Below are 22,849 nucleotides of genomic sequence, written 5' to 3'. Positions count from 1 at the left end.
AGCTAAGCTTGGACCCAAATCCCACAGCTACCCACTTTGCAAAACACAGGTCAGTTTTGATAAAAATAAATTGATGTATCCATGTTGTGTTTTGTGCCATTTCCTGTTGCAGGCACTAGGCCTACTTACACCAGTGAGGTACTGTTTTTATTAGAATATGTAGGGGAATTCTGCGTGACAGGAAGTTTGTGGCTCCCTGCACGATCCAGAACTTTCCATCACAGAAATATGAGGAAAATGTGTTTTTTTAGTCCAGAGCTGAGGTTTGCAGGGGGTTCTTGATCGCACACACAGGTGAGAGCCACACAAGTCACACCATCCTGCATTTCCCTAAGTGTGTAGTTTCATAAACTGTACAGGTTTGCAAGATTTCCCTAGGTGCCAGCTGAGAGAGGGACAAAAACCACAGGTACTGACTTTGCAAAAAAAAATCAGTTTTAAGTGAAACAAATTGATGTATCCATGTTGCGTTTTGGGAACTTTCTTGTCACAGGCACTAAGCCGACCCACACAAGTGAGTTACCAGTTTTATCAGAAGACTTAGGGGAATGGTGAGCGAAAAGACGCTTGTGGCTCCCTGCAGATTCCAGAACTTCCCATCACAGAAATATGAGAGAAATGTGTTTTGAAGTCAAAGTTTGAGGTTTGGAAAGGATTCTGGGTAAAACAACCTAGTGAGAGCCACGCAAGTCACCCCATCCTGGATTCCTCTTGGTGTCTAAACTTCAGAAAAGTACAGTGCACAAGTTTGCTAGGTTTCCTTAGGTGCCGCTGAGCTAGGGCCCAAACACCATAGCTACCCACTGTGCAAAAAACTGGTCAGTTTTGCCTGGAAAAATGTGATCTATCCATATTGCATTTTGGTCAGTTTTCTGTTGCGGGCACTAGCCCTACCCTCGCAAGTGAGGTACCATTTGTATCAGAAGACTTAGGAAATTGCTGGGTGGAAGGAGGTTTGTGGCTCCGCACAGATTCCAAAACTTCCCATCACAGAAATGTGAGGATTTAATTTCTAGTCAAAGTTTGAGTATATCAGGGATTCTGGGTAACACAACCAGGTGAGAGGCATGCAAGTCACCCTAGCCTGGATTTCCCGAGGTGTCTAGTTTTAAGAAATGTACAGGTTCCCTACGTACTGGCTGAGCAAGGGCCCAAAATAAACAGCTAGGCACATTGCAAAAATGAGGTCAGTTTTCAGTGGAAAAATGTTTGTCCATTTTGTGTTTTAGTTCATTTCTTATCAAGGGCACTAGCCTACTCACACAAGTGAGGTACCAATTTTAAGAGAAGACTTAGGGGAAAACAGAATAGTAGAGCACGTGTTATGATCAATTGTATTTATCTGCATTTGCACCTCTCAAATATAAGACAATGTGTAAGAAAGTGGTCATTTTGAGAAATATCCTCTAATTCACATTCTAGTATGGGTATCCACAAATTTAGAGATGTGCAAATAACCCATTCTTCTAAACTCCACATCTTGTGTGCATTTCAGAAATACATAGGTTTCCATGATACCTATTTTTGGTATATATATTTTAGCACATGAACAGCTCCATACCAGATACACAATGAAAACCATTGCAACGTGCAGCTCAGTTATTGGCTCTGGGTACCTTGAGTTTTTGGAAAACCCAAAAACCCTATATAGCTGGATAGCTTATGTGGGCAAAATATTATGGAGGCCTAAATATGAACTACCCTCAAATAGCTTACCACTGGGGGAAAGGCTATTTATATTGGTTACACCAGTTACTTATTGTCGGTTTACCAAGAGTTTTAGGATCTGTTAAGCATTTGGAAAATGTGAGCCCAGTGAAAAGCAGGAGTTGTCACCCTATCCTGAATAAAGAAAATGTGGGCAGCACAGTGGTTGACAATTGTCATCACATCACCTTTTTCCTGCGATAGGGAACTAGCTGGAAAGGGTTGTGGCTGTCCAGATCACTCTGTATCTTGAAGACTGTGAGATCTTCTATGCCTTCCAAACAGGGTTTTCAGGATCACGCTGGCCTGTACTGCAGTCTGACAGTGCCTGAAGAGCTGGTCTGATGGGTCAGTGTGTGGGCAGTTTTTCGGCTGTTGATGGCCCTGTTTATGGTCTGCTGGGTCAATTATTTCTCTGGTAGTACCACAAACCGTGCCTTCATCAAGCACAAACACATGGAGTCATCATATCTTACAAACCCATATACTGCTTTACAAGTTCAGAAGTTCCTAGATGTCTGTTTCACTAATGGGGGCCACGTTTATGTCCAAGCCTATTTTATGTCCCAGGCTGACGCTGGGACTTTTGCTTTGTTATGGGGGCTGAGATGGCTGTTCCCTGAGCTATGGACAAAATGAGAACAATAGTGGATGAGGGGGAAAGGGTGCCCTTGATCCTATTAAATCAATGGTCTCTTCACGAAAACACCAATAGGAATTCAAAGCTTGATTTCACCTTAGGCTACTGTAACCATAATTACACGAAGGTTAACCTAGAGAAAACTAAAGTGTTGTTTTTGGTAGAAGCACAAATAAATTGTGCCACTTGTTTATTAGCAGCAAAGTACAGGTGTCTTTGAATACTGTTGGAGGATTGTGGTAGTTTCTGCAAACAGCTGTCTCCATTTAGTCCTAAAGCACACAGTGCAGAAGTTATATCTCCCTGTATATCGGGGTCTCCCTGAATCGACTCTAATGAAAATCCTGTGGACTCAGAACCTTGTGTGAAAGGGGTAGCCGGCTTAAATATTTTGATCTAGTGCATATCGCAAGGAGACATATCTCTTGACTCCCAGTTAAATAAAACGTTAATTTCATAGTACTCTGTATTATGCATTATATATAGAATGCAGACATCCCTACCCTACAGCTGACTTCAATTTTTACATATTCTCTTTTGTAAGCTTTCACGTGCTGGTGGATGTTCATTAATATATATGGGGCCTAAATTATGGAACAGCTTACCTTTCAACCAAAGCTAACAACACATTTTATCATTAGAAAGACACTTGAAACTTAATTTTTCTGTCGTAACTATTTATTTTATGTATTTATATGGCGAGTTTTAAAATGCGCAAACGTGTCCCAAATGTATCAGAACGCTGTGCAGAAAAAAAGTATATTGCCGTTACACACATAAACAATAAAGGAAATAATATTATTATTTGAGTACTACTGCAAAATGTGATGTCTGCCTTTTGTTCAGCTGGTTGTTTGACATCCCAGTTCCATGATGCTCTATTGAGTGACTGACGACAACCTTGTACATAAATAGCCAATAATGAGCAGACAATTGCCTTTTACTTGATGAATAACCATAGGTGACATAAACGCAAACGGATGAACTTTAGTTCATGATTGCTGGTGGACAATTCCACTAAGGTTTAATAAAACTATAACATAAAAAACTTAACAGCATAAACAGCACTTATCCAAATAGGGTTGTTTAGAGTCCCCTATCCAAGTTCAAATAATAGAAATATCAATTTCTGTATTTACTTTCCTCTTTTTATGTTCTATCTAACTACAAAGAACCTGTATGCACTATCTCTGAATGTATTATCTCTTAAATCTGGCATATTAAAATGATTATAGGTTCGGGGGGAATAAATGCTTTCTGCACTGGCCTCTCAGAACACAGCGACTGATTGTAGTCCCTGGCTAAAGGCAAAACCTCAGCATAACTCCCACAACTATGGAAAGAAGCGCCAGGTCCAGAATCTGCTCACAGTTCCTAATGCAAGTGGCAAAAAAGCCCTACACAGTGCCCTCTGCTGACAAAGGGATGAATGATTTGGTACCCAGGCAATTTATTATTTCATGCGCACCAGTGCCATCAAGAGGATTCCTGCACAATTATTCAAAATATCGTTATTAACTGTGTGGCAATTATTAAGAGAAATGTAAGAAAGCAGATTACTGAAACAGAAGGCCAATAAGGGGAACTATAGATATGTTTTTTTAGGTTTTAAGTAAAAACAGCTCCAAAAAACACCATGCGCCAGTGGTAGTCTATGGAACCAGTAGCCCGTGACCTAGGGACGATTTGAGGCCAACCATGACAGAGTCTAAATAGAGTGGACTGGTCCAGGTAAAAGACTGGATATAAAATGGTTTAAAAAAAAATCAAGTTCCCCTTCAGAGAGGAACTCTGTCAAATTCTTTATAAAAGCGTTGATATTTTGACTTGTTTAAAGGGCCAGCACAGACACTTTACTCTTGTTAAGCAGTGAATAAGTGCACAGAGTTTTAATGCCAGCAAAACAGATAGGGATAAAACAGTGTGTGTGTGTGTGTGTGTGTGTGTGAGGTGAGGGGGCAGTGAAAAGGTGGTCATTTCCTACAAGAATTTTCTACCCCAAAATTAACAGGTTTCTGTCTTCCCAGAAAGGTGCATACAGATGAGTTGGCAAGTGAATGAGGTGAGCTAGATATCTCACAAGCTTGATTTTTATTTTGAGACTAAATGAATACAAATGAAAACATTCCACTAGCATGAGTCATAGGCTTAAGGATGTTGTATGTGGCCTGTTAATGTTGAAAAAATCATATTTTGAGAGCAGGAAGAACTCGCAGTTTCAAGTAAGTGTTATAATGTAAATTTTCCATGAGCATTCAAGACATCTTCTCACAATTAATAGGATATCCCTCTAACACCATCCTATCTTTTTTCCAATCCAGTCTTGAAGAATATCAAACTATCAGGAAAATATAATGCTTTTTTGTCTTGAGATAATTTAATTGTTTTCGGCAACTTCATTTTTGGTTTAGCCATCTTACAAAACAGCACTTAATATGAAAATATTGTTTACAACTATAATTGAATCCTTGAGTTTGCTACTATAAAGAGGAATACCAATTTTGAAAATAACTATTGTAATTCTTTGAACCAGCATTTGATGCAGTTTGCCGGTCTGTGCTCTTTCAGAATATTGATAAAACAATGATGTGATTTGTTGGAAAGTGGATTATTAGTTAGGTTAGGTAGGTACTTACACATAGCAAAAGGCCACTATCCTCAAATTTGGTCCAGTTAAGTCTCAGTAAATTAAACCCAGTTCATCCCTTGGTAGCTTGGAAATGAGCGACAAGGCTTAACTTTGGAGACAAATGTGTAAAACATTTAAAAATCACAAAACAGTAAATAGGTAAAACACAAAACACAATAAAAATCCAACATCAATATTTAAAAATAGATTATATTTGATTACATTGGTAAAATGACACCAAAATGATTAGAATCGGATAAGGGGAACCAGAGATATGAATTTTTAAAGAATTAATGTTTTCTAGCGCATAGAAGCAACTAGTGCTCAAAAGGTTAAAAAAAGGTCACACTGGAAAGGGACAAAGTCCAGAGTTTAGGCCACCAAAGAGGTAACACTGTTACACTTACTTTCAGAAGTGTTTCTTGATTCAGGAAAGTGGTTCACAGCACCAGCCAAGAGTTCAGAGGCTCTGGGTTGCCTCTTGGGGTTTGGGACTACAGCTCCCACAATGCACCTCTTCAACTTATGGAGTTGGTCCAAACGTCTCCAAACAAAATCCTCAAATGGCCACTGGACGCAGGTCAGCTCGGCTCTATTTGCAGGGCTTGATGTAGGGGACTCTGGGCAGCTCCTTTGTACCTGTAGCAAACAGGGAGTCCCTTCAGGAAGCAGTAGTAGACAGGCAAAGTCCTTTTAGTGGTGAAGCCCAAGTGTGCAGCTGGTGCAGTCCTTCAGAGTGCTGTGTTCAGGTGCAGGTCAGGGGTTCAGTAGGGCTGTCCTTCTTCTGATGTTCTTCCTTGTAGGGATCCGGTAAGGATCTGGTAGGGATCTGAGGTGTGGGTGCAGGTCTGCCATGTTTATCCTTGCACCTGGGTGAAAAACAAGGGGGTCCTTGTTCTCCAATCAGATGCAAGGACCTTCCCTGTGATGACCACTTCCTGGGAAGTGTGGCAAAAATCAATCCCAAGGATCAACATTCTTCAAAAATCCATCATGGCTGAAACAGATTTTTGGAGGTTACATCTGGCTGCGCCCACCTACTGGTGTGGCTAAAAATCCTAAACGCACCCCTCTCCTGCCCTCTCCTAACCTGATCAAGAGAGCACCTAATTGTATGGGGTTGCAGGATGTGAGGGATGTGCTGAGTTGCTCCAAATGTCATTCCCTGCTTTTGAAGACCAGTTTGGCAGCCCTCCCCCTTCCTACTTCCCAATCTGCTGAGGTAGTTCTCCTCCCCCAGGCAAATCCTTTGTGCTCAGTCCAGGCCACTTCACACCTCATCAAAGAGCCTGGCCAGGATACCAGAGGCTGGCCAATCAGAGAAAGGCACTGCAGAGCTGAAGTTGGTGTCTTTTTAGGTAGAGTTTAAAACTCTTTACCTGAACTAGTTATATGAAATGCAACAACTGTAAATTGTGGGATTTATCATAACAATTAATTTGATACCAAACGTGATAAAACTGCGACTTAAGGGTACTTTGTTAATTAAAATAAAGTCTCCCTATTCTAGCCTATGGAGGCCATTCACCACAGTGGGGTAAAAATTAATTTGGCAATTTTACCTCGCCAGGGCTTATAAAACTATTTTATAAGGTCCCTGCTTATAGTTACATGGCACCTAACCCCAAGGCACATAGGGCACTCCTTAGGGGTGACTTATATGTAAAAATAAGGTCGTTTAAGATTTTGGAAGTACTTTTAATTCCAAAGTCGAATTTGCATTTAACTTTAGTTTAAAAGCAGCCAGCAAGGCAGGCCTGCCTTTAACATAACCCTGGGCACCTCAGCAGTGCACCTATGGGTGCACTGCTTTTGCTGAGATCCCTAAACCAACATACCCTATCATATACTAGGGACTTATAAGTAGGTTGAAATAGCCAATAATAATTAGCCGAATTTGCATATTTATTTTACACAGAGCACAGGCACTGGAACTGGTTAGCAGTACCAGGGCATCATCAGAGTCAAGGAAACATCAGCAAAAAGCGTAAAAATGGGGGCAAAAAGTTAGGGGACCTCTGCGATCAGCCCTATTTTTCTCACATTATTGGAAATAAGAACAAATACAGAGATCTGTTTTATTCACTGACATTCTCAAATTTCAATATTCCTCAAACAATATTTTGATAAAGTTATTTTATTGTTAGATATAAAGTAAAGGAAGTTACCTAAGAAGCCCAGAATAAGATCACTGAGATGGTTTCTAACATTTTCTCCAGATGACAGTACATGTAGCAGTTCTATCTGGATAATCTAGCAGTATAGATGTTTGCAGGTTGGCATTTGTAATCAGTTTGTTTTTAGAGAATGATCTTGTAATTGTTGATTTAGTCGTTGATGACAAGTTTGCAGATTTTAATAGCCAATGCCTACATCTAGAAAAATGTCAAAGAAAGATATTCAGTTTAATAAGCTGGCCTTACCAATCAGCGCAATCTTCAGAGACCTATTAAAATCTTGTCTTTCTGCGTCTTCCTCACTTTACATTTGAAATTATTTTTCTACCTCTCATTAAAATTGTCCGTAATATATATTGCTATGCATGTGAGGTTTCCTAATGAGCAGGAGTGAGGCTTTTGGTATTTTCTTTAGTAGCTGAATGATATGCAAAATAGCTTTTTTTCATCACAATACATTCTGGTATCGCAAGAGCCATGTCAAGACCTGTATGGTAGACTATTAAGTCATCAACCTGTAATGTGAGTTCATTCTACCAGGTATTTCAGATGTGCAGATTCTATATTATGATCATTTCATATCGTGTTTTTTAATTCTGATGCAAAAGAGTAATTGTTTTGAAAAGTTATAATTTTAATTAATTTCTGTCGTAGTACACAATAGATACTACTATTGACTTTGTTGTATGCTTTTGTAGCATTCAGCATTATGGAGACTAATAGCATATTTGACTGCAAGGTATCACTGATTTCAGCTCTCAGTCCAGTCAAATTTCATTAGTGTACAAAATAAATCTATCTTGATCTTCCTCACAACTGTGGCAATCATGAATTTTGAGATCTGATTTTCCATAATAGCTAAAAGCATTTTCTGAACTAATCAGTGAACTAATCTTGATTCAGAAATATGCTCATTTCTATGATTCAGGAATGTTGTCTTTTCAGTAGCTTGGATCAGATTTCTTAATTTTATAGTGAGCACTTAACCAATTGCCTTTACACTTAATTATAGAACATTATGGCTTGGTGCTGTATCATTCTACATTCTACATTTCTGTCTTCCCAGAAAGGTGCATACAGATGAGTTGGCAAGTGAATGAGGTGAGCTAGATATCTCACAAGCTTGATTTTTATTTTGAGACTAAATGAATACAAATGAAAACATTCCACTAGCATGAGTCATAGGCTTAAGGATGTTGTATGTGGCCTGTTAATGTTGAAAAAATCATATTTTGACAGCAGGAAGAACTCGCAGTTTCAAGTAAGTGTTATAATGTAAATTTTCCATGAGCATTCAAGACATCTTCTCACAATTAATAGGATATCCCTCTAACACCATCCTATCTTTTTTCCAATCCAGTCTTGAAGAATATCAAACTATCAGGAAAATATAATGCTTTTTTGTCTTGAGATAATTTAATTGTTTTCGGCAACTTCATTTTTGGTTTAGCCATCTTACAAAACAGCACTTAATATGAAAATATTGTTTACAACTATAATTGAATCCTTGAGTTTGCTACTATAAAGAGGAATACCAATTTTGAAAATAACTATTGTAATTCTTTGAACCAGCATTTGATGCAGTTTGCCGGTCTGTGCTCTTTCAGAATATTGATAAAACAATGATGTGATTTGTTGGAAAGTGGATTATTAGTTAGGTTAGGTAGGTACTTACACATAGCAAAAGGCCACTATCCTCAAATTTGGTCCAGTTAAGTCTCAGTAAATTAAACCCAGTTCATCCCTTGGTAGCATGGAAATGAGCGACAAGGCTTAACTTTGGAGACAAATGTGTAAAACATTTAAAAATCACAAAACAGTAAATAGGTAAAACACAAAACACAATAAAAATCCAACATCAATATTTAAAAATAGATTATATTTGATTACATTGGTAAAATGACACCAAAATGATTAGAATCGGATAAGGGGAACCAGAGATATGAATTTTTAAAGAATTAATGTTTTCTAGCGCATAGAAGCAACTAGTGCTCAAAAGGTTAAAAAAAGGTCACACTGGAAAGGGACAAAGTCCAGAGTTTAGGCCACCAAAGAGGTAACACTGTTACACTTACTTTCAGAAGTGTTTCTTGATTCAGGAAAGTGGTTCACAGCACCAGCCAAGAGTTCAGAGGCTCTGGGTTGCCTCTTGGGGTTTGGGACTACAGCTCCCACAATGCACCTCTTCAACTTATGGAGTTGGTCCAAACGTCTCCAAACAAAATCCTCAAATGGCCACTGGACGCAGGTCAGCTCGGCTCTATTTGCAGGGCTTGATGTAGGGGACTCTGGGCAGCTCCTTTGTACCTGTAGCAAACAGGGAGTCCCTTCAGGAAGCAGTAGTAGACAGGCAAAGTCCTTTTAGTGGTGAAGCCCAAGTGTGCAGCTGGTGCAGTCCTTCAGAGTGCTGTGTTCAGGTGCAGGTCAGGGGTTCAGTAGGGCTGTCCTTCTTCTGATGTTCTTCCTTGTAGGGATCCGGTAAGGATCTGGTAGGGATCTGAGGTGTGGGTGCAGGTCTGCCATGTTTATCCTTGCACCTGGGTGAAAAACAAGGGGGTCCTTGTTCTCCAATCAGATGCAAGGACCTTCCCTGTGATGACCACTTCCTGGGAAGTGTGGCAAAAATCAATCCCAAGGATCAACATTCTTCAAAAATCCATCATGGCTGAAACAGATTTTTGGAGGTTACATCTGGCTGCGCCCACCTACTGGTGTGGCTAAAAATCCTAAACGCACCCCTCTCCTGCCCTCTCCTAACCTGATCAAGAGAGCACCTAATTGTATGGGGTTGCAGGATGTGAGGGATGTGCTGAGTTGCTCCAAATGTCATTCCCTGCTTTTGAATACCAGTTTGGCAGCCCTCCCCCTTCCTACTTCCCAATCTGCTGAGGTAGTTCTCCTCCCCCAGGCAAATCCTTTGTGCTCAGTCCAGGCCACTTAACACCTCATCAAAGAGCCTGGCCAGGATACCAGAGGCTGGCCAATCAGAGAAAGGCACTGCAGAGCTGAAGTTGGTGTCTTTTTAGGTAGAGTTTAAAACTCTTTACCTGAACTAGTTATATGAAATGCAACAACTGTAAATTGTGGGATTTATCATAACAATTAATTTGATACCAAACGTGATAAAACTGCGACTTAAGGGTACTTTGTTAATTAAAATAAAGTCTCCCTATTCTAGCCTATGGAGGCCATTCACCACAGTGGGGTAAAAATTAATTTGGCAATTTTACCTCGCCAGGGATTATAAAACTATTTTATAAGGTCCCTGCTTATAGTTACATGGCACCTAACCCCAAGGCACATAGGGCACTCCTTAGGGGTGACTTATATGTAAAAATAAGGTCGTTTAAGATTTTGGAAGTACTTTTAATTCCAAAGTCGAATTTGCATTTAACTTTAGTTTAAAAGCAGCCAGCAAGGCAGGCCTGCCTTTAACATAACCCTGGGCACCTCAGCAGTGCACCTATGGGTGCACTGCCTTTGCTGAGATCCCTAAACCAACATACCCTATCATATACTAGGGACTTATAAGTAGGTTGAAATAGCCAATAATAATTAGCCGAATTTGCATATTTATTTTACACAGAGCACAGGCACTGGAACTGGTTAGCAGTACCAGGGCATCATCAGAGTCAAGGAAACATCAGCAAAAAGCGTAAAAATGGGGGCAAAAAGTTAGGGGACCTCTGCGATCAGCCCTATTTTTCTCACATTATTGGAAATAAGAACAAATACAGAGATCTGTTTTATTCACTGACATTCTCAAATTTCAATATTCCTCAAACAATATTTTGATAAAGTTATTTTATTGTTAGATATAAAGTAAAGGAAGTTACCTAAGAAGCCCAGAATAAGATCACTGAGATGGTTTCTAACATTTTCTCCAGATGACAGTACATGTAGCAGTTCTATCTGGATAATCTAGCAGTATAGATGTTTGCAGGTTGGCATTTGTAATCAGTTTGTTTTTAGAGAATGATCTTGTAATTGTTGATTTAGTCGTTGATGACAAGTTTGCAGATTTTAATAGCCAATGCCTACATCTAGAAAAATGTCAAAGAAAGATATTCAGTTTAATAAGCTGGCCTTACCAATCAGCGCAATCTTCAGAGACCTATTAAAATCTTGTCTTTCTGCGTCTTCCTCACTTTACATTTGAAATTATTTTTCTACCTCTCATTAAAATTGTCCGTAATATATATTGCTATGCATGTGAGGTTTCCTAATGAGCAGGAGTGAGGCTTTTGGTATTTTCTTTAGTAGCTGAATGATATGCAAAATAGCTTTTTTTCATCACAATACATTCTGGTATCGCAAGAGCCATGTCAAGACCTGTATGGTAGACTATTAAGTCATCAACCTGTAATGTGAGTTCATTCTACCAGGTATTTCAGATGTGCAGATTCTATATTATGATCATTTCATATCGTGTTTTTTAATTCTGATGCAAAAGAGTAATTGTTTTGAAAAGTTATAATTTTAATTAATTTCTGTCGTAGTACACAATAGATACTACTATTGACTTTGTTGTATGCTTTTGTAGCATTCAGCATTATGGAGACTAATAGCATATTTGACTGCAAGGTATCACTGATTTCAGCTCTCAGTCCAGTCAAATTTCATTAGTGTACAAAATAAATCTATCTTGATCTTCCTCACAACTGTGGCAATCATGAATTTTGAGATCTGATTTTCCATAATAGCTAAAAGCATTTTCTGAACTAATCAGTGAACTAATCTTGATTCAGAAATATGCTCATTTCTATGATTCAGGAATGTTGTCTTTTCAGTAGCTTGGATCAGATTTCTTAATTTTATAGTGAGCACTTAACCAATTGCCTTTACACTTAATTATAGAACATTATGGCTTGGTGCTGTATCATTCTATAACATTGACTTGTTTCTTAACTTCTCTGATGATTGTCTAATGTTTAATTCTGAGGCACTTGTTTAATCTCACTTTACCCAAGGGATATGTATTCCGTATTTTTTGATTTAATCAACTCTACATTTCTTTGTGTGTTCCCCTGTATAGAATGTTAAACAAGTACCTTTCTTTTCTGTTTTCCACCTATTTCCACAGAATGGCTATAATGTTTGCACTCATGCCCATTTGTTCATAAATGTAACTCTTTCTTTCAATATTTCTTTCTCCCACCTTTAAGTGAGAACATACCATTAATTACTGATATACTCATATCTCATATGTCTCTCATCACCATTCCTAATTACCACTTTTAAATGCCAGTCTTGGAATTTTCTAATTTTTTTCCTTCTCCATCTTCTGCACTTTACTTCTGCCCTAATAATAGAATGCAATCTTAATAACACAACATTTACCATATTCAGAATAACACCTTCTGCTGTTCAGGCTCTATTAAAATGTCTGAGGTATGAAATTAAAATTCCCACGTGTGTTGTAATGTCTTTATAGCAGGAACCTATTGTCAAGTCCATTCAGTTTGGTGACTTACAAGTGTAAAAATACCCAAGAGAACACAATTATGATGGTCAGATATGCTATTCATAAGAATTGTAATTTTACAATGGTAGTGCGCACCAAACATCTGATTCAGCTTTATGAGAGTAGGATGCTTAAGCACCTATTTGTTTGGGTGAGATGCCAAAATTATCAACAGAGTGTGATTACTATCAACACTTTAAGCTATTTCAAATCATTAGGAAACTGCAGGTCAGATGGTGGTCCTGCCCCAAATGATTTACAAGCAGGTTCAAATGTAATGCCTAATTTTGAGAAATTATATGACCTGACCCTTGAATTCACATTCATGTAATACATGACTGATGAGATGCTAAAATATATATATAGTCGTCAAATTCTGCAAATTATAGATGTATTGCTTTGTTGGATGTTAAAATATTTCTTCAAATTTCTGTTGCAAGAATTAGAGGAATGGGCTTCGCACTTGTAACTCATTTATTTCATATGAAAGTTTTATTAAATGGATCTCGTACACCATCACTTGCTGTCTTAATTGAAACATTATTTTACATAAAACATTGACATATGCCTGATTTGTTAACTTGAGGTCAGCTTTTGATAAAATCTCTATAAGTCATCTATGGCACCAGCTTAATGAGTGAGCAATAACCCCCCACAACTTCTACGTGCAGCCTAGACACTTTATACCAACACATGGATAAGTGTCAAAATGGGTGCCAGCTTTACAGTCTTTGCTAAAATATATACAAGTAGTGGGCTAAAGCAAGGGTGCAAGTCTACACCCACTCTATTCAAACTATACGTAGCAGATCTCATTAATGTACTTAATGGTTTGATATTTCACTCATCAAAGATTGGGAGCAGTTGATAACATCCTTACAACATGCAGATGACATTGTTCTTTTAAGGAAAACACCAAGGAATATAAAGACTGATTATGTACGTACGTCTAATTTATTGTATTTTAAGTATGATTATAGTACCAGTTTTTTACTGCAACATTTTTACTTGATTGTTGGCCACCAGCTCCTATCTATACTATGTATGACTGTTATTTTGAATTTTAACGGTATCAACCTACTGTGTAAGACTGCTACTTTTTTGAATTTTAATGGTCTAAATCTTTAGACCGAATGAATAAATACAAAAATATAATAAAGACTGATCACATGTTAGACTACTGTAACCATAATTACATGAAGGTTAACCTAAACAAAAATAAAGAACGTGATTTGGAGTCTGGCAGACGGGTTACTCCATCACAAACGTGAAGGGTATAAAGTCCGCCATATTTTGATTCTCATGAGATAAAATGGGATTATAACACGGCGGATGGGATATCCGTATGTGGCAAAGTAACCCCATCTGCCAAACTGTAAATCAGGCCCAAAGTGTTGTTTTTGGTAGAAACATAAAGAAATATTGTGGTTTATTCATTAGTAGCAAATAAAAGGTTTCTTGAAATACTTTTAGACAAGTATGTTAGTTTCCGCAAATAGCTGTCATCAGTGAAATCTAGAGCTCTACCTTTGGAGTTTGACTTTGAGATCTTAGTGAAGAATTTGAGTAGACCTTATTTAGAGCCATTATTACAGGTTATAAATGTAAAGTAAAGTAAAATCTGACAAACTTATTGGCATTCCTTAAATGATGTTATGCAACCTTGTCAATGAACCATTAAATATGCGACGAAATTGATAAAATCAGAAGTGATAATAGAAACCCATATAAGAATATCTTTTATATGATCTGGGAATGTTGGGTTTGAATAATCATTGGATGTGGTAATGAGTGACAAAAATTGTGAATACATCTTACAATTTAACATGTTGACAGAATTGCTTTATGAAAGCAATATTATGCCTGCATTGTCTTCAACTCTTACAAATTTAGTTACACTAAATGTTACTTTGGAAAACATCACGCCTTGAGACTGACACTTATATGCATGTAGGTCTGAAGTGAGTGTTTCCAAAAACTCGCTTGTTCTGTGTGGAATGGATCGTTCAACAAAACCAAATATAGCTATACTGTGTGATTATAAGCAAGACTGAATCCTGCAAATGTTATGTCTCTGTCCGGTGCTCATTAACCTGTTCTGTGCCTTGGACGAGATGATCTCGTCCAAGGCTACAGTTCCCCTGTGCCTTGGACGAGATCATCTCATCCATGGCACAGGGGAACTTGGGGGAGCGCTAGCGTGCCCACCCGTGCACCTCCCTCCCCCCCAAGCTGGGGATGAAAGGGGAAGACCTTCCCCTTCCACCCCGACCCCCCCCACACCCCCCGTGACGTCAGCGCGCGAGCGCGCGCTGATTAGTCACAGGGGCCTCCCCCATCGTGATGGAAGCTCTGCTTCCAGCGCGATTGAAAGAGAAATGCTAAGCATTTCTCTTTCAATCACGTGGGGGAGGCCCGGAGGGGCTTCAAAGGGAAGGAAATGTATTGCTTGCAATCCGGCTTTTGAAACCCCACTAGACACCAGGGATTTTTTTTGTGATATTGTGATAAGGGAGCGACCCCTTGGGCAAGGGTCGCCCCCAGGGGGGGCATGTTTTCGGGAAGGCCTTTCCTGCCCCCCCTGGGGGCAGATCGGCCTATTATTAGGCCGATCTGCACCCAAGGGGGGCAGAAACCTCTAGGCACCAGGGATAATTTTTTGTGTTTTTTTTAAAAAAGTTTTTTTTTGTTTTTTTTTTGTTGGGGAGCTACCCCTTAGGCAAGGGTCGCTCCCCTTGGGGGAAAATTATATTGAGGCCATTTCTGCCCCCCTTGGGGGCAGATTGGCCTATTTTGATGAGGCCAATCTGCCCCCAAGGGGGGTAGAAACCACTAGACATAAGGGAGTTTTTTCTTTGCGTGAATTTCACGCAAGGGGAGCGACCCCTTAGGCAAGGGTCGCTCCCTGGGGGGGCAATTTATTTTAGGCCATTTCTGCCCCCCCTGGGGGCAGATTGGCCGATTTTAGGTCAATTTGCCCCCTAGGGGGCAGAAACCACTAGGCACCTGGGATTTGTTTTTTGGCGCCAATGTCACGCAGGGGGAGCGACCCCGTAGGCAAGGGTCGCTCCCGGGGGAGGGTTGGGGGGTTACATTTATTTTAGGCCATTTCTGCCCCCCCTGGGGGCAGAACCCTCTAGGCGGCAGGGCAAAAAAAAAATGTGTGTTTTTTTTTTTGTCGTTTGTGTGTTTTTTTAGAGATGGGTAGCGACCCATCAGGCAAGGGTCGCTGCCCTGGGGGGCAAATTGTATTTAGGCCATTTCTGCCCCCCTTGGGGGCAGATTGGCCGATTTTAGGTCAATCTGCCTCCAAGGGGGCAGAAACCACTAGGCACCGGGGATTTGTTTTTTGGCGCCAATGTCACGCAGGGGGAGCGACCCCGTAGGCAAGGGTCGTTCCCGGGCAGGGGGGATTGGGGGGGCAAATTTATTTTAGGACAATTCTGCCCCCAGGGGGTGCAGAAACCTCTAGGCGCCAGGGGAATTTTTTTTTATGTTTTTTTTTTTTTGTTTGTTTGTTTTTTTAGAGATGGGGAGCGACCCATCAGGCAGGGGTCGCTCCCCTGTGGGGCAAATTGTATTTAGACCATTTCTGCCCCCCTGTGGGCAGATTGGCCGATTTTAGGTCAATCTGCCCCCAAGGGGGCAGAAACCACTAGGCACCGGGGATTTGTTTTTTGGCGCCAATGTCACGCAGGGGGAGCGACCCCGTAGGGTCAAATTTATTTTAGGGCATTTCTGCCCCCCCCCTCCCAGGGCCAGCTGAGCTAGAGGCCAAACTCCACAGGTAGGCACTTTGCAAAAAACACCTCTGTTTTCTGTGAAAAAATATGTTGTGTCCACGTTGTGTTTTGGGCCATTTCCTTTCGTGGGCGCTAGGCCTACCCACAGAAGTGAGGTACCATTTTTATCGAGAGACTTAGAGGAACGCTGGGTGGAAGGAAATTTGTGGCTCCTCTCAGATTCCAGAACTTTCTGCAACAGAAATGTGAGGAACATGTGTTTTTTTAGCCAAATTTTGAGGTTTGCAAATGATTCTGGGTAACAGATCCTGGTCCGAGCCCCACAAGTCACCCCATCTTGGATTCCCCTAGGTCTCTAGTTTTCAAAAATGCACAGGGTTGGTAGGTTTCCCTAAGTGCCGGCTGAGCTACAGGCCAAAATCCACAGGTAGGCACTGTTTTCTTTAAAAAAATGGGATGTGTCCACGTTGCGCTTTGGGGCGTTTCCTGTCGCGGGCGCTAGGCCTACCCACACAAGTGAGGTATCATTTTTATCGGGGGACTTGGGGGAACGCTGGGTGGAAGGAAATTTGTGGCTCCTCTCAGATTCCAGAACTTTCTGCCACAGAAATGTGAGGAACATGTGTTTTTTTTGCCAAATTTTGAGGTTTGCAAAGGATTCTGGGTAACAGAACCTGGTCCGAGCCCCACAAGTCACCCCATCTTGGATTCCCCTAGGTCTCTAGTTTTCAAAAATGCACAGGGTTGGTAGGTTTCCCTAGGTGCCGGCTGAGCTACAGGCCAAAATCCACAGGTAGGCACTGTTTTCTTTAAAAAAATGGGATGTGTCCACGTTACGCTTTGGGGCGTTTCCTGTCGCGGGTGCTAGGCCTACCCACACAAGTGAGGTATCATTTTTATTGGGAGACTTGGGGGAACGCTGGGTGGAAGGAAATATGTGACTCCTCTCAGATTCCAGAACTTTCTGCCACAGAAATGTGAGGAACATGTGTTTTTTTTGCCAAACTTTGAGGTTTGCAAAGGATTCTGGGTAACAGAACCTGGTCCGAGCCCCGCAAGTCACCTCATCTTGGATTCCCCTAGGTCTCTAGTTTTCAGAAATGCACAGGTTTGGTAGGTTTCCCTAGGTGCCGGCTGAGCTACAGGCCAAAATCCACAGGTAGGCACTGTTTTCTTTAAAAAAATGGGATGTGTCCACGTTGCACTTTGGGGCGTTTCCTGTCGCGGGTGCTAGGCCTACCCACACAAGTGAGGTATCATTTTTATCGGGAGACTTGGGGGAACGCTGTGTGGAAGGAAATTTGTGGCTCCTCTCAGATTCCAGAACTTTCTGCCAAAGAAATGTGAGGAACATGTGTTTTTTAGCCAAATTTTGAGGTTTGCAAAGGATTCTGGGTAACAGAACCTGGTCCGAGCCCCGCAAGTCACCCCTCCTTGGATTCCCCTAGGTCTCTAGTTTTCAGAAATGCACAGGTTTGGTAGGTTTCCCTAGGTGCCGGCTGGCCTAGAGGCCAAAATCTACAGGTTGGCACTTCGCAAAAAACACCTCTGTTTTCTTTCAAAAATGTGGATGTGTCCACGTTGCGCTTTGGGGCGTTTCCTGTCACGGGCGCTAGCCCTACCCACACAAGTGAGGTATCATTTTTATCGGGAGACTTGGGGGAACATAGATTAGCAAAACAAGTGTTATTGCCCCTTGTCTTTCTCTACATTTTTCCCTTCCAAATATAGGAGAGTGTGTAAAAAAGACATCTATTTGAGAAATGCCCTGTAATTCACATGCTAGTATGGTCACCCCGGAATTCAGAGATGTGCAAATAACCACTGCTCCTCAACACCTTATCTTGTGCCCTTTTTGGAAATACAAAGGTTTTCTTGATAGCAATTTTTTACTCTTTATATTTCAGCAAATGAATTGCTGTATACCCGGTATAGAATGAAAACACACTGCAGGGTGCAGCTCATTTATTGGCTCTGGGTTCCTTGGGTTCTTGATGAACCTACAAGCCCTATATATCCCCGCAACCAGAGGAGTCCAGCAGACGTAACTGTATATTGCTTTCGATAATCTGACATTTCAGGGAAAAGTTACAGAGTAAAACGTAGAGAAACATTTATGTTTTTTCACCTCAATTTCAATATTTTTCTTTTTCAGTTGTTATTTTCTGTAGGAAACCCTTGTAGGATCTACACAAATGACCCCTTGCTGAATTCAGAATTTTGTCTACTTTTCAGAAAAGTTTAGGTTTCTGGGATCCAGCATTGGTTTCATGCCCATTTCTGTCACTGACTGGAAGGAGGCTGAATGCACAAAAAATTGCAAGAATGGGGTATGTCCCAGTAAAATGCCAAAATTGTGTTGAAAAATTGGGTTTTCTGATTCAAGTCTGCCTGTTCCTGAAAGCTGGGAAGCTGCTGAGTTTAGCACCGCAAACCCTTTGTTGATGCCATTTTCAGGGGAAAAACCACAAGCCTTCTTCTGCAGCCACTTTTTCAATTTTTTTTTTTAAAAACGAAATTTTCCCTGTATTTTGGCCAATTTTTTGGCCTCCTTCAGGGGAACCCACAAAGTCTGGGTACCTATAGAATCCCTAGGATGTTGGAAAAAAAGGACGCAAATTTGGCTTGGTTAGCTTATGTGGAAAAAAAGTTATGAGGGCCTAAGCGCGAACTGCCCCAAATAGGCAAAAAAAGGCCTGGCACAGGAGGGGGAAAAGGCCTGGCAGCGAAGGGGTTAATGAATGTAAGAAACTGATAAAGGACCCTCTTAAACAAAAAGTTTGTACATTTCACAAGTTTTCATTCACTCTATGAAAGGTGATTAGTCACCGGCACACAGCAGATTTTTCAATTTCATTTTTCAAATTGTGGACCTGAAACTAAAAAGAAAAGAATAATGAGCTGCAATATATAATGGTAGCTGCTTGTACTTTTACTGTTGATGTTAGAAGTGAGCTCAGCCTGATGTTCCCCGTAGCTAATGACATTTTAGATTCTGTTATCAGAGGGCTGAGTAGCTACTAGCTGAGCTTATAAATGGTTTATAGTGCATTGGTATAAAATATTGAACTTCTATCTTTTATTGAACAACCAATGTCAGATGTTTTTTAAATATGGTTGAACTTTTATTTTATTTTTAAAGCATTAATTGTAATTCATAGTGGTTTTAAACAGCAATGTTATAAAATAATACTAATTAACTCAGAAACTACTCATCTCCATTTGTGAATTAAATTAGGAATATTAGTCAAGGCCAAACATAATCATTCACTGGGCATTTGGGACAGAGAAGAACATATTTCTTCCTTCTCACAAATTAAAGTCTCTATTAAAAAGAGATAGAAGAAGAGTTCTAATACTGTGCATGACTTCTTGAAGATGGTTGACATTTTGGTGTTTCGAGCAATGTAGTAACCAGAAAAATAAAATACCCCCCACTTTGAACCAGATCCCAAATGGCAATAAGTGACTGAGTGCAATGATTGAACAAAGCAGTCATTCATGGGATTGCTCCCTATGAAGAAATCATGAAATCTCCTTCTACCCTTCTCTCCACCCTTCTTTGTCTTTTTCCTCTTTCTTTCCTTCCTTGTCTTTTTTCCTGACATTTCTCCAACTTTCTGTCAATCTTTCATTCTTGTCATTCTTCCTTCATCCGTCCATCCTTTTCTGCATCCAGCAGACTTTTTTCTTTTATCTTTTCCCCATCAATCAATAGTTACGAGGGGGCTTCTGTTTATCCTTCTCACAATTCATCCATTCATTAATCTCATAATCCATCCTCTTTCCTTCCTTTTTTAAATCTACTCTCCCTTCTTCCATCCGCTCTTCTCCATCCTACTCTCCATTCACCCATTATTCATCTAGCCCTTATCTCTATCAATCGCTCATCTTTCTCTGCATCCATCCACCTTTCTTGCCGTCCATCCATGCACTCATCCACCCATCCATCCATTCAGTCATTCATCCCTCAAGCCATACATTCATCTTTATTTCATTTGTCCCTCCCTCAGTCCATGATGCTTACATCTTCTGGCACTCAACTATAAATCAACAATTCCAGGATGGATAATATGGAAATGGCCTACTCAAAGGTAAGATAACACACACAACACACACAATTCATGATACAAACAATATAAATATAATACCAAACACACATGGACAGGGAAACACAGATGTAAAGACCACAACACATATGCCACATGCCACACTACACTGAATACAATGCACATCACCCTATAATACACCCATATCTACAAGTCCCTGACACCACCTGACTGACAAATCACTGGACAGACAGGTGGAGAAATGTCCCATAAGAATACAGAAGCTGGACTCACACAACTACATGTGTCAACAGGTTCATAATAAAACACACATACTTCACACACAACACTTACCAAGGAATCGCTTTGCTATGTGAATTGCATTGGCCATTCAAACGTCAAACAACTCACATATTGACACTGCCCCACATTTACTATGCTGTAGAAATCTCAGGCAGCACTGATATCCATTCCCACCAGAGTGTTCCCATCACCATCTACATATCAGAAAAAATATTATAGGTATATTCATTGTGTCAACTTTCCCTTGTGTGTGCATACTGCAACATCACCATCAATGAAAGCTCATGTGCAGGAATGGGCACCTCATAGCACACCAACAAACATACCTGGAAGCACCACATCTCCATACAATGATACAAGTGTACCAGCAATGGACTGCGGCAGATGTACTACTGACAATGTACAGGGCGAGGCCAGAAATGCACATGAATGAGGATACATGGAACTTAGCAGGGCAGGGCTCCTGATGCAGTGCAGAAAAGCGCAGCATGCCCTCTACTGTTCCACAGCTGTCTGAAAAATCTTGCATACATCACAATACATCCCATATAACTGTCCCACACTGGGCATATGAACCTCATGCACATACATATGCCAACCAGCAATTGCCAACAATAACACTTTGTGCAAGGGAGGTATTTCAAGTGCAAAGGGGTGTGATTCACATGCAACGCAAAGGGCCCTACACCTGTTACATGGCACACAACACACAAAAGAGGTAAACATGTCCACTACATCTCTATTGTGCAGGTCTAAAGGGAAGGGACTAGGGGCCACATGTCAGAAACGTTGGGCAGCATTTAAAGCAGTGCTACTTTAATTGCACACTTTTATACCCCCCTACACTCAACATGTGTATGCCGCAGTCAATATATGATACACCATGCACAGAGTAGGTGCAATTCTGTCAACAAGATGGATGCCACCAATGGACTTTGTAGGATAAATGCCAAATGTATGGTGCATATCCTGCACAGCACAGAGGGTCACACTTGAAGCAATGGTGTGCCCCATACATAAACCTTCTCTGTGCAGGCATCAAAAGTATCTGATAAAAATTACACATTGGAACCTCTTATACTCCTTTACACCATTGTAGCTTTTGCCCAATGGTGGAAGACACCTCATGAATACATGATGCTTTGCACAGGCATAATGTGGCACAAAGGTTTGCTAACTGTTGCACTGCATGTGTAGTGCCACTTTGTAAACACTGTGCTGTGATAATTTGCCTAACTGGCCCACAATAATGTCTACTAAAATGAGGCTCATGTTGTATTAGGAGGTGCTAGGGCCTTGTAAATTTGGAACTTTGGCTCAGATATAGAGAACACCACACACATTTTAGCATGGGTGAACTGTCAGGCAGAAAAGTCAATTTACAATCATCATGTACCTAAGCCACAACCCATGATCAGAAAGTGTACCACCACAGAGCAATGCAACCATCCATCCACACCGGAATGCACACAATACCAGATGTAAGTCTGAAACACCACTCCACTCAAAACAAATACGGGCCATGGCACCTAGTAATCAACTAATGTGCATGATTGACGCATGTTCTCACATTCCTTTGCAGCTGACCAAGGTTACAGAATCCAGCCATGGGTCATGATACCTTTTGGAAATCCTACAACGAATACACAGCGGGCATGCAATGAAGCCCACATAACGAACAGAACATGTTGTTGAATGGAAGTTTGGCCTCCTCAAATCAAGGTTCAGGTGACTACAGCTCACAGGAGGAGGACAGTTATATGCACCATCCCTTGTCTGCAAAATAATCCTTGTGAGTGTCATTTTGCACAATATTTGTCTACGCACACATGTCCCCTGGGATGAACAAGTAGATGTCTCCAATGAGGAGAATGACAACAATGGTGTACAACTGGAGGAGGGGGAACAACAAAACACTGCTGCATGAGTACACAGAAGAGAATTAATAGTGCAAAACATTTTCAGATAGAACTGTACTCCTAGAATCACCAGGTAAATAAATCATTAAAATCATGTAAACTCAATGGCATACTCATTTACACCAGTACATACCAATTGTAACTTGCCCATATCTCTGAGAGCATGACTACACCACAAAAGTTATAAACAACTTTGGAACATAGGCCCTGATTTAAGA

This window comes from Pleurodeles waltl, chromosome 4_2, assembly GCF_031143425.1.
Source record: "Pleurodeles waltl isolate 20211129_DDA chromosome 4_2, aPleWal1.hap1.20221129, whole genome shotgun sequence".
Lineage (NCBI taxonomy): Eukaryota > Metazoa > Chordata > Amphibia > Caudata > Salamandridae > Pleurodeles > Pleurodeles waltl.
This window is presented reverse-complemented; position numbering follows the sequence as displayed.